Genomic DNA, 8,602 nt, shown 5'->3' with positions numbered 1-8,602 from the left:
AAAAAATAATCTTTAATATCTCTTAAACAAAAGTAGCACAAACAATATTTTTTTTCTGCACAAATCTGCACTAACATTGCACTAACCATTCAGTCTATTTGCAGAGTTTTTTGACGTGGGGTGTCAGCTGCGCACGAGTCCTATCATGAAAAAAGGTTAATTGTGCGACCTGAGTGACGCGCAGTAACGGGGTGTCTGCAATGGTAACTGCATTATAGTTACAGTCAAAGTAATTAGTTAGATTACTCGTTACTAAAACAAGGTAGCACTTGTCATGCTTTTGGCACACACCATTCCATAGGCAGGGCACTTGGGACGTCACAAAACATTTATGCGAGTCAGCTCACGATTTTTTTGGCCATCAATGTACAATGACATTAATGCATTGTGTGCTTCTTGTCCCATATGTCAGAAGACTCGTTCTTTTCGTAAATCAGATCGGGCGCTCCTCCAGCCACTACCTGTCGTCTCCACTCCTTTCCGTAAGGTTGCAATGGACATTGCTGGACCCCTAGTGAAGAGTGGGCGTGATCTTCAGTACATCCTGGTAGTATGTGACTATACCACCAGATTTCCAGACGCTTTTCCACTGCATACTGTTACTGCTCCTGTGGTGGTTCGAGCTCTGGTCCAGCTATTTTCAAGAGTTGGAATCCCAGATCAGATTTTGACAGACCAGGGAACTAACTTCACTTCTAATCTCCTAAAACTCTTTCACAAACAGCTTGGAATCTCTTGAATCAGGACAACGCCTTACCATCCGCAAACTGATGGACTGGTCGAAAGGTTCAACCAGACGCTGAAGAGGATGCTGCAGAAGTTTGTGAATGACACTGGCAGAGATTGGGACCGCTGGTTACCATTCCTTCTCTTCGCCTATCGTGAGGCGCCACAAGCATCAATTGGATTCTCCCGATTTGAACTCCTGTATGGGTGGGATGTTCAAGGACCGTTAGACCTGCTGAAGAAAAGCTGGGATGCATCAGAGACCCCATCCAGTGCCAAAGGTGTAGTCCAGTACGTGCTGCAGATGAGAAGTTGGCTTGCTGAGTACCAGGAAGAAGCTGAAAATGGCCTGTTTCGAGCTCAGCAGAAGCAAAAGCTGTGGTATGACCAGCAGGCCCGGCAAAGAGTATTAAGTCCTGGACAGAAGGTGTTGCTTCTCTTGCCTTCATCCACCAGCAAGCTTTTGGCAAAGTGGCAAGGACCCTATACCATCAGCCGATAGCTGGGATCTACCACCTATGAAGTATACCACCCAGACACAAAGAAAGCTACACAGGCTTATCATGTGAACTTGCTAAAGGAGTGGAAAGAACCATCACGTCCAGCTCCACAAACATCATGCCTGTTGAGGCTAGTGGAGGAGGAAGAAGAGGTTCCTGGCATTGAAGTCATGAATGAACAGTCAACCCCTGATCTTGGACACTTCAACCCCACATCAAGCCTCACAACTTTAGCAGATCTTCCAGAAACTGTCTCCTCTCTTTTCTCCTAATCCAGGTCGGACCACTTTGATTGAGCATGCAATTCGACTAAAACAACAGCAGCCAATCCATCAGCGGCCATATAGAGTTCCACAGCAGTTGGTGGGACAGCTGCAAGATGAAGTCAAGACCATGCTAAAATCAGGTATCATTGAACCTTCAAACTCTGAGTGGTGCAGTCCAGTGGTCATCGTGTGCAAGAAAGATGGCTCACTAAGGATTTGCATTGATTTCAGAAAGCTTAATGCAGTTTTAGAATTTGATGCCTATCCCATGCCCAAGGTGGATGAGCTGCTGGAAAGGATTGGACAAGCAAAGTTCATTACCACCCTTGACCTGTGTAAAGGGTATTGGCAGGTTCCATTGGAGCCTTCAAGCAGACAGTACACAGCATTCCGTAGTCCTTCTGGTCTTTTTCAGTTTACGGTGCCGTTTGGCCTGCATGGTGCTCCAGCCACCTTCCAACGGCTAATGGACAAAGTGCTGCAAGGAAGTGAAGACTACAGTGCTGCTTACCTTGATGATGTAGTCATTTACAGCAATAGCTGGGAGGAGCATGTGTCACATCTAGCAAGACTGTTGGAAAAGATTGCAGGAGCACCGTTGACACTTAACATATCAAAGTGTGTTTGGGCACAACAGGAAACCAGATACCTGGGTTACCAGCTGGTGAGAGGAGAGGTGCGACCACAGATGGACAAAGTTGAAGCGATCCAGAAGTGCCCTCAAACCAAGAAGGAAGTGCGATCATTCTTGGGACTAGCTGGTTGGTATCAAAGGTTTTTCCCTCATTTTGCTACACTTGCTTCTCCACTCACCAGTTTGACAGCTAAAGACCAGAAGAATCCTGTTGTGTGGTCCAAGGAGTGTGAAGATTCTTTCAACACTCTGAAAGCGCATCTATGTTCATCTGCTATCCTCCAAAGTCTTGATTTCAGCAGGAAATTTCTGGTCCAAGTAGATGCATCCACAGTTGGTTTAGGAGCTGTTTTGGCTCAAGGAGATCCTGGAGAGGAGCAACCTACTCTACCTGAGCCGCAAGCTGCTACCTTGGGAGGTGAGAAGAGAGAAAAAGAAGGCCTGGCCATTAAGTGGGCTCTGGAAAGTCTCAAGTATTATCTTCTGGGCAGAGAATTTGACTTGGAGACAGACCATCGTGCCCTGACCTGGATCAACACCATGAAGGATAGTAACCATCTTCTAACTAGGTGGTATTTGTCCTTGCAACCTCACAAATTTAACATCTGTCATAGAAGTGGCAGACTCAATAAAGTGGCAGACTTTCTTTATAGGTTACCGAACTTCGCCAACCTTTTAGAGGAGAGGGGTGGTGTGACGGAGGAGCCGTCATCAGCCAGGACTTAGCTATAAGTTTGTGTCAGCTTGCGCACACACATACACATACATAATCGCTCGCTTACTTTTGTTGCAGGTTGGGCTGGCGCTGTTCATCGTGGGTGCACACGCGGTGTTCCGGTTTCATTTAACATCTATTCTAACCTGTTTATTTTCAACTAAGAATATTATCTGCTTCCAACTAAGAATATTATCTGCTTCTATTTTCAAACAGGGTTATTTCCGGATTGTAGCGCGCCGGGAGAGAGTTACGTGATGACGTAGTGATGTCATCAGAACATACTGATTGTTTTGTATTAAATTGAGTATTGTATTTTGATTACAAGTTTATTTGTCTTTTCTCATTAGTATTGTTTTATTATTATTATTATTATTATTATTATTATTATTATTATTATTAACAGCATTATTTTTGTTTACTTAGTTCATTTTAGTTAGAAGTAATTGCTTAGTTGTGTTTTATTTTTGCTTTCTGTGGGCGGAGCCTGTAGCTTTAAAAGCAGGCCTCTGTTCCACAGAGAGGCAGTCTGTGGCTTGACTCCTGAAGGTGATGGACTCTTTTTCTGATTTTAATCTGCCTTGGACGTCTATGTAAATATTCTGCACCGACCATCTTTGTTCACCAGAAGAAAAAAATAACTCAATAAAAATCACTAAACTTATCTCCGGCATTGGCCAGTCATTTATGTGTTTAACCAAGTCATAATAGAACCCCGCCACAGTTTATAAAATATTATTTACTGGAAAAACTTTCTATAAAATAATCTCATCCTTCACAGGAACCATCATCTGGTTTATAGGACCAAGTATACCTGAAAGCTCCTGCAGCAGCAGAACCAGGATATTCAGGAAGAAACTCAGCTGTCATCAACAAAGAGTAGGGAAGAACAAAACGAATAGAAGGATCAACAGGAGGTCTATCTTCTCTTCTCTTTACTCTTAAGTCTTTTTTTTTTTGTCTCCGAACACCAGCTTAATCTTTAAACTCTTCCATCCTGATTGTTCACTGCTCTTTCTTCTCATCTCTTCACCCTGACAGAGCAGTGTTGTGAAATAATATATCCTGTGAATGAATAAATGAATAACTAGAACTGGAGTTGTAGTTAATTATTTAAGTTATTCAAAATCGGAGGTAAAATCAAGCTGATGTTCTTAGATGAATAACTATAACTAATCTGCTCACCAGGATTTTGGGCCTTTCACATCCGGGTGGCTTCTGGACCGGCTGTTAAAATCCATTTATTCCTACCAATTTAGTGATTTAGGCTAGGCTATCAGCAGAGATATTAATTACAAAGAACTATTTATCTCTGTTTACTCAACTGTCACCAAAAGGAGGCTGGATCTGGCCTGATTGATAACTCATTCATGTATGAAGCACAAATGACTGCAAGTTAAAACAAAATGTCTTTATTCTAATAATTCAGGTTTACAAAAAACTAACATCTATCCAAAACACTACACGCTATTAGAAAATAAACACGAGGCAGACTAAATGAATAGTTTTTAAAGAAAGAAAAACAAGGTTCTAAGAGTCTGTTGAGGTAGCTTACAAAGGATATTCAGTGGAGAACCATGGTCAATACATCATTAATGGCGGTTCAAAAATAGCAGGAGATACAAATGCAATGATAAATACCATTAAAACAATGTAACTTCATTCACCTTGTGATGATTACTTTACAAATGCATTAACAATCTGGCGTTGTTGCACCTCATTTAAAGCATCATATGGAATAATTAAAGGTTTTGCTGTTAGACGACTTGCAGTCCGGGTGAAGGAGGAGGAAGAGCATCTTCGGGTTCCAGCTCCACACAGGTCCGTCCAAACCGGGTCGATACTCTGAAGATTCTTAGATCAGTTTTTCATTCGCACCCAACTCAGCGGGCAGGCACAATTATACACTGCAGGCCTTGACTTTTGAAGGCAGGAAGCTGAATAGCTACTTTCAGATAGCTTCCAAGGGATATCAGGCACCATAATACACTGCAGTCCGTGGCTTTGACAGCAGGAAAAGAGGAAGTTAATTTAGCTTGCAGGAAACATTCCACATGGAATTTGCCTCTATTTACAGCTGCAGCTTACCGTGTCTGAGATCACAGCTTTCCTTTCAGCTGATTGGTCTGTGAGTCAGCTGACTGTGCAAATAGAGCTGGAAAATTCTGGAGACTCTCTTTGGCTATGTTCACACTTCAGGACTTGGAGTTATTTTGTCATTTTGTATACACAAATGTAAACAAAAAGAAATTTCTTTTAAAACAGCTCTAGACAATTTATTTTTGAAAGTGCAGCCTTGAACAACATTAATAAATACATTAAAAATATAGTAATATTACAGTTACAGTGGTAACATTTTTTTTAAATAAAAAAAATAACCCTTTTTACACAACATTCAGCAGTCTAATGGCAGTGGGGAAGAAACTGTTGTGAAATCTGCTTGACCTGCATCGGATGCTTCGAAGTCTTTTCCCAGAGGGCAGCAGGGAGAACAGTCTATGGTGGGGGTGTGAGGGGTCATTGATGACACGCAGCTCTGGCATAAAATGTTTTTAACACTAGAAATCTCAGAGATGCAACAATTTTTGTCAGCCTCCAGTCCCCCCATAGGTACTTCACAACTCATTGTTGTTGGGATCCTGAGGCTTGCCCACCAGAGGGCGCCGAGGATCCTCTTCTGTTTTATGTTTTCTGTTAGTGACTGGGGTTACTGTTGGGATCCGGAGATCCACCATCTGTCTCCAGCAGAGAGCGCTGTGGGTCTCCTGGGCTGGAGCCTCCAGCACACCTGAAGCTCATCAGCCCATCAGGAGACCTTTCTACATAAGCAGCAGTCAGACCTTCCTTCGACGCCGCAGTGTTGACCAAGTTTGGTTAGCGAACCTGAGCCTCTGTTAATCTTAGAGAATCTTAGTTGGCTCTAGAGAGAAACTGGATTCTAACCTGCCTCTGTCTTCTTTGCTCACAGAAAACCCGACTGAAGTCTGAAGCTCTGGATGAGCTTTGCCTGGAAACCTGCCTGCCTGCCCAAGGAAGCCAAATCCGAAGACATCAGTCTGGATTCCTCCAACAGCCCTCAAAGAAGTGCTAGGAAACCAAGTCAAGGTCTGAAACTCACGAGTCAGAAGCTAGACGCTGCTGCCGCTGAGCTCCCTGCTGAATCTACAGTCTCTGGATCCCCAACAGCTCTCAAGGAAGAGCTAGGAAACCAAGTCAAGGTCTGAAACTCACGAGTCAGAAGCTAGACGCTGCCGCCGCTGAGCTCCCTGCTGAATCTACAGTCTCTGGACCCTACCGGTTCCCCCTCTCTCAAAGGATCTGCCAGAACCTCGTCTAGGTACATTCTGAATTAACACGCTCGACAAGCCATCTAGCTGCCTGGCTAATCAAACTATCCATCTCTGCATATATCAGTGATTCCAGTCCTGGACCTGTACCAGAACCAGTTCATAATTACTCTGTGTGTTTTTTCAATAAACTCTGTTAAACTTTTACTTTGCTTCCTGTGGTGTTCTGCATGTGGGTTATGTCTCTTAAGCCTATCATGACAATTGTAGTGCCACAAAAGTTGTAGCACACAGGTGTGCAATCTCTGCAACAGGAACCACAGCACTGAGGGTTGTGTGCACTGTCCAAAGTATAACTGTAACAAATGCAGGAAGGGTTCACCTTGGGTTTGTGAAAACTGCTAAATGGGACAATCGTAGCTTCATGTGTAGTGCTTTTCCTTGGGTGAAATAAATGTTACTCAAATACTGAAATCATACTGTTTGTCATTCTCTAAGCTAATATGTTGAATGAGGTGAAAAGGTGAGACAAGAAAAAATACAACTATTCTCTAAGTTGTTCTTTCACATAGTGAGCTTTGCAGTATAAATCAGTCTATTGGTAAATGGACAATGTAAATAGTCTCTGCCTTGCCTTGTTGGAAAAGCATGGTTATGACCTGTTCTCAGCTCAGGACTATGTCATGGTGGGCTTTAAGGATCTCACCCACATGCACAGAAACACTCAGAGAACCAAGGATAACAGTTAACTGGTTTATTTGAAAGTCTATAAAAACAGAGTGAGATTATACTGCTGGGAAAACTCAGTTGGACCTCAGCCGACTGGTGAACAGGAAACTCGGAAGGGGAGACCACAATGATCAGTTCAGGGCCTGTAGAAAATATGACTGAGACTTGAGATTTGTGGGAATGGGACTCACGTTTGGGGGGTTCTTGGTTTTCCCTTGGATCCAGTTTGTCGGGTTGAATCTCGAAATTCAATTCAATTCAGTTTATTTATATAGCGCCAAATTCACAAATGAATGAAATGAACAAACTCGTTGGAGGGTGGAGCAGGCAGACTGGCATTGGATCCAGAGGAGTAATGGAGCGTACTGTCACCGGGTTTTCCTGAGGTTGACTTGAACGGATCTGGTGGAGGTTGCCCCTTTCTCAGTATGACTCAAATAATTCCTTCCAGGGGGAGGTAGAAGGTCCAGGATTATCCAGTGGATCAGGAAGGCTTCCTACCGGAGAACAAAGATAAAGGCAAAGCTTAGACTCAGAAAGACAAGGCATAAATTATTCAACTAATCTCAGTTTGGCTAGAGTACCCAATACTGGCAAACACTCTGGTGTCGAGGTAGTGACAGCCCGCTGCTCAAATACTCCTCTGGTGATGACCCAATGAGCCGCAGGTGTGAAAGGAGGCTCAAACGAGGAGAGGGAACCATCTAGTGGTGGAAAGGGAGAACAAGAGAAAACACAAAAAACCCCACACAAACTGGAATCCTAAAAAAATTAAAAGTCATTCAGCCTATGCTATACCATTGAATTTGAAATATTTTTCTGTCTTGGAAGTATTCAGTAAAACAGTTTCTATAACAAGTATAGCATATGTAGGATTTATTTTATGTTATGTGTAATTTTTTTAAAAAACTTTTCAAATAACTACTGAATTTCTATTATATCTTTTATTCTCCATTCTTGTTGAGTATGGTCTAATACCCATTTTGACAACTAGTATGTTGGGTGCTTTTGCTTTGAGAAATAATAACTTGGAAAATAATTAATTGTCTCTGCTATTTTAAAACAGAAGTTTATTTCGTTTAAAGCAAAATTTATTACATCCTATATATTTATAAAGTGACATTTTTCATAGATCAGTTACACATATGATGGTTTTTATTTATTTAGGCCAATTACTTTACCTACAGCTTAAACAAAAACTATGGGCTTTCTCCTCTACAATAAGCATAATAAAAATATATATATATATTTTTTATAAGAGCATACCCATGATGTTCAACTTAAACAAAACTTTATTTATATAGCACAATTCAGTACAAAGACAAGTCAAAGTACTTTACATGAATTTAACAGTAAAATTTAAGGGGGAAAAAAACACAGGATAAAAACAATCAAAGATAAAAACAGAACAAATGGAGACCGTAAAGGATATACAACAGTTGGATAACAAATTAAACTAATGGTACCTTAGTTAATTTAACTTTGAAAGTCAAAGGCAAGAACCTGAGGACGATTTATCATTAACAAAAACAAAATGTGTCATTTAACTAAGAATTAAAACTATCATAGTGCTTTTCCCCTACTTCATGTTAAATGTACAATCATTTCTGAAAATTAGAATATTGTGATCAACTGTATCAAATGTAGCACTTTGGTCAAATAGGACAAGCTTGAGCATTTAATTGGTAACATCTCTTTAGCTACAACTGAGATCAAGAATTAAGCCCAACCTCTATCAAACAGGC

Source organism: Cyprinodon variegatus, unplaced genomic scaffold (genome assembly GCF_000732505.1).
Source record: "Cyprinodon variegatus isolate N-32 unplaced genomic scaffold, C_variegatus-1.0 Scaffold462, whole genome shotgun sequence".
In the NCBI taxonomy this organism is placed as follows: Eukaryota; Metazoa; Chordata; class Actinopteri; order Cyprinodontiformes; family Cyprinodontidae; genus Cyprinodon; species Cyprinodon variegatus.
This window is presented reverse-complemented; position numbering follows the sequence as displayed.